The following is an 8,940-nucleotide window of genomic DNA, read 5'->3' on the forward strand; positions in this document are numbered from 1 at the left end:
TTTCCCTATTTCAGCATTTGGGATTTTTGTTGTTGTTAGACATTGACTCTTTAGTCAGCTTTAAGCTGCTCTTCATCACATCACACACTTTCAACTCTCTAACTTCTTTCTTAACTAACATTTTCCAACTGTCTCTCCTTAACATTCTGTCAGCTTCCATTAGTCGCTCCTGGAGAGAGGTGGAATCTAACCTGTCCATCACAATGCCCTATAAACAGATTTCAGTGCTCTCCTCTGTGCTAGTGTGGGTTTTTTTGTTATGGATCACAGTGTTTTTAATTGAAGTGGAACAGCCTCTTTCTCGCCTCCAGTGGCGACAGACCTGCAATTCCCAGTGCTGCAGACATTGTGCTACAGCTGCTATGATACAAATATGGGGCTATTTAGCAAAATAAACTCTCTGGTTATGTATAACTTGTATGTGCATTCACAAACTATAATCAAATAAGAAAAAGAAGGGGGAGGGAAACTCATTTATTTTGCAATTTTCAAGATATGCGAAAGATGCTACTTGTTAAAGGTGGTTCTGCCTGCAGATTCACTGAATTTCAATTGACACTGGCAATCAAATTCAAATCTCATTTTAAAGTGCCTTGGCATTCCCTGTTTGAATCGTCACATGGAGAATATCTCCAAAGATACTTAAGGAATCTAAATTCTAAAACAGGCCACATGCTATATGAAATTAGACCTTGTCAAATCGTAATAAATGAAATTACTAATCAGTAGTCATGGGCCAGTGTATATATTCATTGAAATCAAATGGTAAATATTATCTTACTATGGACCTGTTCAGGCTATATGTAATATCATGCAAAATAGGAGGCTATAAAATGTTCCCAAGCACCTGAGACACAATTTATCAATCTTGTGGCATGTCCTCAAATGAATCTTGTTTTCAATCAATGTCAATGTTGTACTCATTTAAGTGGTGCTTCAAGACGATGCCAAACAATATGACCAGTGCTGTCAAAGTCATCTTACTTTGTCAGAGGAATACAGAAGGTGAACTCTGAAGCATCAACCTGGTTCTCAACTCTAGGTGGCAGCTTATTCCATCATTTTTCTAAAAATGAAAGCAACAGCAGACCGTGAGTCTGTGCTTCTTAATACACGTTTCAAAAGCTATGAAGAATTTCCGAGTAACAACAATAATTTCTGAGCAACAAAAAAAGCCCCGTCCATTTCATTTTATGTATTCCTAGATGAAAAGCACAACTTTGACCAAGATCTGTGGTATGACAGTATTTAGAATACTGTGTACAGTTCCAGTAATCTCATCTTATAAAGGATGTCGCAGAGCAGGAAAAGGTACAAACAAGGATAGCCAAAATGATCAAGCAATTGGAGCATCCTCCATATGGGGAAGAAATAAAGAGTTAGAACCTTTCCAGTTTAGAAAAAATGAACACACGTGAGGGCAATGAATGATTAAGACTACTGGTATTATACATGGTATGGAGAAAGTGGAGAGAGAGCTTTTTTTTCTCCCTGTCCCCAAGATACTTGAATATACTTGATTGGTATTAGACTTAGGGCAGAAAAAGAAACTATTTCTTGACACACTGCATAATTAACTTGAGAAGCACAGTGCTGCAGGATACACTGATGGCCACAAGTGTAGGTGACTTTAAAAGAAATCAGGACAATTCAGGCCCATTTCAACTCTCAAGTCCTCTCTCACATACAGAAACATCAATAGATGTCTAGGATGGCCAAGTAGAACCTCCATGTTCAGATGTATTGTATCTCTGAATACAAGCTGCTGGGGGTGCAACAACAGAGCAAGCCTTGGGCCTCTCTGTCTCTGTTTGTTAGCCTACCAGGGCATCTGGCTGGCCACTTTGGGAAACAGGATGGTAGACTAGAAGGACCATCAATCTGATCCAGCTGGGTTCTTCTTATGATATGAATGTGCTTATGCTTTCTTAACTCAATCTCCAGTTGGTTGGAAGAAAGAGGAAAGTACTTTAGTAGGTTCCCCCCAGGGTCCGGGAACCAGGCTGAAACTGTTTTAAGGTTACTTTCCTTGCTCACTCCACCACCAGAGACCAAATAATGGAGCAGAGAGAAGTATGGGTAAGGAAAGTAGATGATCTAGCAGGATGAGGCACATGTGGTCACAGGAGAATGGGTTTGTTGAGATAAGGAGGAAGGGAACGGAAGTTAAGCAAGGGAGAGGCAAGTAGCTGGAGGTAGCTAAAGGGGATGACAGCAGGGGGCTGCTTCCAAGTTCCCCCCTTCTACATTCCTGTTTGTTCCTAAACTGGACTGATTCTGTGATTAATAATGCCATGTGAGTTTATAACAGTGTCCCTGCATTTTCTCTGAATCTTCCACTTCACCCTCTCTGATATTTGCAGAAATAACTGTAATGTTGATTTTTGGTGGCGGACTTTGCATAAACACACTTTCCTTATTCTTTTGGGTCCCTGTTGCTCCGTGAAAGGAGGTTCAAAGCATTAGTCACTACTGCTTATTCCTTGCTTGAGGTCATAATCCTCACTTTTAAAAAATCTTAATCTTTTTTCCATCGCTACCAGCTGGAATGTAAAAAAACAAAGGATTATGACTCCCGTTCCTGATCCCACTGTGTTTTGTAGGAGCTGTGAGGACTCAGTACCAGTAAGAGAAGCTTGGTTGCCTTCCATGGGACTAGTAGCTGGAAAACAGAATAGTCTGGTTCATCTGTTTGTAGAATGGCCTGGATCTCAGACTACGATCCTGACCATGCACTTAGTGGGGAGTTAGAAGTAAGTACCATTGGGGTAAGAAGACATGCACACGATCAGATCAGATCAGCCAACCATTCTTGGCTATTAACCTAACAAAGGCCTATGTATTTGAAAAAGTGTGCATGCACACATTAAAAGTTTGTTGGTGTTAAAGCTGTCACTGGATTCTAACTTTGTTCTAAAGCCTAGTCAGTCATTCACAGTAACAATGTGCAGTACCCTTCTGGATCATTCTATTACCTTAGCAGAACAACATAAAGCCCATGTGTTGGGATTCTCTAGGATCATACCCAATTCATACCATGTTCCTAATTAAATTTGCCACATTTGATACAAGTAGGGTTGCCAGCCTCCAGGTGGTGGCTGGAGATCAGTTCAACTGAAGAAAATGGCCATTTTGAAAGTGGACTTTATGATATTTTACCCTCCTGAGGTTCCTTCCCTCATCAAACCCCACCCTCCTCAGGCTCCACCCCCAAAATCTCCAGGTATTTCCCAATCTTGAGCTGGCAACCCTAGATCATACAATATGGGCCTCCTTTGCCACTGATAATTGTACAATAAGGGGGATTGCGTGTGTTCAACTGCTTCTGCCCAAATCACAGCATTAAAACTCCTTTCCACTTTGTGGTAGGAATCCTGTCCCTGCTAAACCTGGTGACCAATGCTGCCTCTAAGCTGTGGAATCTTGTGAGCAAAAATTCTACTTTGTGAGCTACTGGCATTAAAGTTGTGAGTGAGTGATTTGGCTACTGCATAAATTAGTTTGCTCTGGAGCCATCCTTCCTGAGCTACGACAAAAATCTGTGAGCCAGAGGCTAAAAAACTGTGAGCTAACTCACACTAACTCAGCTTAGAAGGAACACTGTTGGTGACCCTTTATAGTGGAATAGTTCCGGAATATAGAAATAAAGTTGCTGTGTATCATTTGCAAGTTATCAGACCCTGCAACAGTGTTCAAACTCAAAGCAAGCTCCCTGTGACTTATAGCTTGAGACTGGAAAACACAGAAAGGGTGGACAAACAGGATAAGGATCTCAAGGAAAAAGCAAAGCCAGTCAGCATAACAGGAAGTGGATGTGACACATTTGTACTTAACCGTCAAGCTGCCTATAAAAAGCTACATTTTTATTTCACAATTCCTGTGTTTCAGCTAGTGTTTCCCCTTCACTCTGAAACTGGGATTTAGAACTGTCACAGTTCTTTCCCAAAACCACATGTCTGGTGCAATGCATCTTCAAATCTAGGTACTCCTAATCCATGTAAAATGTCTCTTGTAAATTCAGTCAATTTATCCAGGGACCTCTTATGTCCATAGCCATAGCACATGTTTTATTTTTCTTGCTCAAACATTAAGAAACCTTTAAAGGGCCTAGGGAGGTAGGCTAGTGACCAGTCCAAGGTCACCCAGTACATTGCAAGGTTAGCTAGGATTTATTTATTTTATTCAGTTTGTATCCCACCCTCCCCGCAAGCGAGCTCAGGGCGGGTTCCACCATAAAATTCACAATACAACAAATCAGCAGTTAAAATATATCTAAAAATGTACCTGAAAACAATATTCAGTAAAAGACTCATACCTCAACAGATTTCAACAAGAAGCAGTTTGTTCCCAGGTGGCCATTCGGATTTGAGGCCACTGGAGGGGAGGCCAATAGCAGATGGGCGCCCACTGCCTCAATTGGAAGCCTGGGGAAGAGCTCTGTCTTGCAGGTCCTGCAGAACTGTCATAGACCCTGCAGGGTCCTGATCTCTAATGGGACGTCATTCCACCAGGTAGGAGCCAGGGCTGGAAAAGCCCTGGCCTGCATTAAGGCAAGTCGGATGTCCCTGGACTGGGAACAACCAGGAGGTGTTGTTTAATAGATTGTAAATTCCTTCAGGGCTCATATGGGGAAAGGGGGTCCTGAATGTATGCTGGCCCCTGGCCGTATAGGGCCTTAAAGGTAAGTACCAGCACCTTGAACCAGATCTGGTACACCATAGGCAGTCAGTGCCATTCCTGCAGCACCAGGTAAATACATGTCCACACAGACAACAAATTCCGCACCAGCTGCAGTTTCCGGAGCAGGGTCAAGAGCAGCCTCACATAGAGAGAGTTACAATAATCCAGCCTGGAAGTAACCATTGCATGGGTCACTGTAGCTAGGTTACAGCTGAGGTAAGGGATTTGAACCAGGGCCTCCCCTGTACTAGTCTAATGCACTAACCGCTATACCACACTGGCCCTCGATATTAATGATAGGAGCTGACAACTGCCAGCAACTCTGGAATGTGGAACCTGAACCAGATTTGGTGGGGATGAAATTATCAAGGTGTTCTTTTTTGTATTCTGGCTGGAGAGTTAGACTCCCCATTTTAGTGTGGCAGTTCCACAAAGTGACTTGCAATAAAAACAAATTACAATAAAACATGGATGGGTTAAAGTTAAAACAGATTCATCACAGCAGTCCAGCAAGTAACAGTATTCACTGTCCAAATATCTTGTTTGAAAGATTTGGCCATGAGAGGCAAGGGCCAGTGATAAAGGATCCTGCTGCATCTTACAGGGGATGGAATTCCAAAGGATGGCTGCCATTCTTGCAGTCACTCATTAGCTGACGTAAGCACATGGAGGAGGGCAGTTCTTGAAATAATCTTGTCCCAGATAATTTAGGAGTTGAAAAGATCCAAATCTGCGCCTTGAATTGGTATGTTTGCCATATTTTCAGTCAATGGGCTTCAAAAGCAGCCCATGTAGAGTGCATTTTTTTTCAGTTCCTCTGGTAGGAGGGAAACATTAAACATAGTGGGATCCATTTCCATCAGTGTGGGCCCCCAAATAAAGACTGGCTTCAGTCTTAAAACCACCCTGTTCCAACTATAATGTACAAGATGGCCAGTTCTTCTGTAGCTCTCCTTGGGCCACCCCAGCTCCATCTAGGTAATTTTAAGATTCCCACCACAGTTGGCATCTTTCCATGCTGACATGGGAGGGGTTACTTCACTCATGTGCATTGCATTCCCCATCTCCTTGCTGCCACTTTTCTTTTGGACTCTTGCCACTACCCATTGCCACATCCCTCACTGTTTGTCTCAGAGGAACAGGTGGATGTGTTTTCCATGTCTCACAAATCCTGGCATACTTGCCCTTCATCTTTCTCCACAACCCCCCAGTAGTTCTATATTAGCCCTTTCCTTGTGTTTTTGCACACTCTCCCCACTGGGTAGAGTCCAAACTGATGGGCCATTAGCTCTCTGATCTGCCAGGCAGCTGGTGAATTATGCTCCAGCTGTGTCTCCAGAACCCATGCATTCTGCCCTGTGTGTTAGTTGATAGATTTTTAACTGTGAGAGATTTTAAATCATTATATATTTTTAAAGTTTGTTTATAGTATTTTCTGTATTGTTTAATCTAGTGTATTTTATATGTTAGCTGCCTCAAGTCCCGTTCAGGCGAGAGGGAGTGAGATATAAATTTGATAAATAAATAAACAAACTGAATATAGTAGCACGTGTGTCTTTAGTAAATTTCTACGTGGGCATAGATGCCATCTTGACATTTAATTATTATGTTGAGGGGCCCAAAAGCACTCTTGGTCTTTGAACACACACCTGCAGGAGATATACACCAACACCAACGTTTCAGGATCAAGAAGAACTGAAGCTGAGAGACCCATTCTGTTATTGTGAATTTTAAAAAATACTTAAATAGTAGGTGGGAGAGGCAACAGGCTTAGGGATACAAGAGAAGAGTAGATCTTTATCTCGGTGATATTGTTGCAACTTCATAAGGGACGCTGAACCTCTATTGGTCCCATTGAGGGAAACATACAGCCAACCCTTTGTGCTTCCTCCAACAGGACAATTCCAGGGGGCATTTGGAGGTGGCACAAAAATTAAGGGTTAATCCACCCTGGCTGCTGTTTCAGTCTGAATTGCAGAGGGGACATGACTGCTGTACTTACTCCCCCTCCCCCCAAAAGGAGGCTTGGCAATTCACAGATCTCCCAGTGTTTTATCTAGTTCAGCTGTAGCTTGAAGGAACAGACGCATTCAACTGGGGCTGCTTCTGCACCCACCTGTTTCCTCACGGTTTTCCCACAGCCACGCACGGTAAATATGCCTATTAGATAACAAAATGTTTCCTTAGGCACAGAATATGGGCATGGAAAATAATACTAATAAATAATAGAATTAGTTATTATTCAATGATTTTATAATTGTTGGTGGTAGAACGTACTTTCAAGTCACAGCTGACTTATGGCAACCCCACAGGGTTTTCAAGGCACGAGATGTTCTCAGGCGGCTTGTCATTGCCTGCCTCTGCATAGTGGCCCATTTACGTATTAACCAGGACTAGCTCTACTTAGCTTCCAAGGTCTGACAAGATCATGATAGCCTGGGCTATCCAGAGCAGGGCTTTTAGTAGTTATGTAACATAATGAAGGGGAGCTGCGGTGGCTCAAGTGGTTAAGACGCTGAACTGCAGGCTGTGGAAGGTCAGTAGTTCAGTGGTTCAAGACCCGGGTGCCGCAAGACAGGGATGAGCTCCTGTCTCTAGTTCCAGCTCCTGCCAACCTAGCAGTTCGAAAGCAAGAAATTGCAAGTAGATAAATAGGGACCACTTCGGTGGGAAGGTAACAGCGTTCCGTGCACCTTGGTGTTTAGTCATGCCGGCCACATGACCACGGAAACGTCTTCGGACAGCGCTGGCTCTTCGGCTTTGAAACGGAGATGAGCACCGCAACCCTAGAGTCGGATTCGACTGGCTTTCGAGCAAGGGAACCTTTACCTTTTTACCTAACATAATGAAGGCAATGCCAAGACATATTGAAATTAGCATACATATTTATTCTGACTGAACAATTGTTTGGAGGTGCAGGAGCTCCTTGCATATGAGATGCTATTACGATTTTGCCCTCTTCACAGGGTTTCTATCTTCTTATTGGCTGAGCGGCCCCTTTTCCCTTTTCTTCCTTGTTTTTCTCTGGCTGCCCTACCCAGTCCAGTCGTATAAATGTATATTGGTAAAAGCTGATCCAACCTAGGGTTGATAATGGCACACAACAGGCTGCTGGTAATTCAAAAATAACAACCAGTTTTATTTAACTCAGAGGGGAAATGTTCAGGTAGGAAGCAGGTGTAGAACTGATGAGATGAGCAGGCAACTGGAATGAGGCAATTTTGTATAAAAATAAATGCCAGATAATTTATCACAAGCAAGTAACTGTTTCTGTTATTCAGACAGGTTTTTAAAATTTGAGGAGAGAGATTTCTTGACATCCTCTGCTTACATAAAGAAGCATATGCTTCTTGGTATCACAGACACTAAAGATGACGAAGGCAGGAACATTTAAACAAGTTCCAGTTTCCCTTCTTAACCACTTAATAGGGATCACCCTCCTTTTCTAGGAGCTATTTCCTTCAGGCTTAAATGGAGACCCTCCTTGAGCCTCTCACTCCCTTAGCCTTCCTTCCCAGTCCACCGTCAGCTCTTAACTGAGAGCCAGTTTGGTGTAGTGGTTAAGTGCGCGGACTCCCCCCCTAACATTCAAACTTGGTACAAGAAGCTGTGGAATCAGTTCATTATGGAAAGCATCACTGATAAAGTTAACAGAAATAAAAGGAACGTCGTACATTTTGGGTTCGAAGCTAAATGGTGGCCAATTTTAGAAGCTCTATCAGACAAAAAATTTATCTCAGCATCCTGGGATAACTATGTTAAATGGTTGTGAGGATTTTTTATGGTTCAGATAAAGTATAGTAAGTAGGCTTTGGTAAAACTTGATTTGTGGGTAGTACTTTGTGTTTAATATGGTTAGATATAGCATTGAATGTCTACAGATATTCTCGAGGGCAGAAGACACTTGGTTGTATCTAAAGCAACAAGCAGTACAGGCATCAATTACAAATTGAGGCTAAAATAAGTTACTTTGTTCAAAGATTTATTGAAGAATGTATCATTCTTTAAAGCTCACTTTTTTATGTAATTAGTGTGTTGGTTTGAATGTATAACTGTTCTTATGACCTTTATGTATATTTTTATTGTTATATTTGTTTTATTGTTTTAATCCTACCAATAAAATGTTAATGAGAAGTGCACGGACTCTAATCTGGGAGAACCGGGTTTGATTCCCCACTCCTCCACTTGCACCTGCTGATGTGACCTTGGGTCAGTCACAAGCTCTGGCACAGCTGTCCTTGAAAAAGAGCAGTTTGTGTC

This window comes from Gekko japonicus, unplaced genomic scaffold (assembly GCF_001447785.1).
Source record: "Gekko japonicus isolate JY-2015 unplaced genomic scaffold, Gekko_japonicus_V1.1 scaffold77, whole genome shotgun sequence".
In the NCBI taxonomy this organism is placed as follows: domain Eukaryota; kingdom Metazoa; phylum Chordata; class Lepidosauria; order Squamata; family Gekkonidae; genus Gekko; species Gekko japonicus.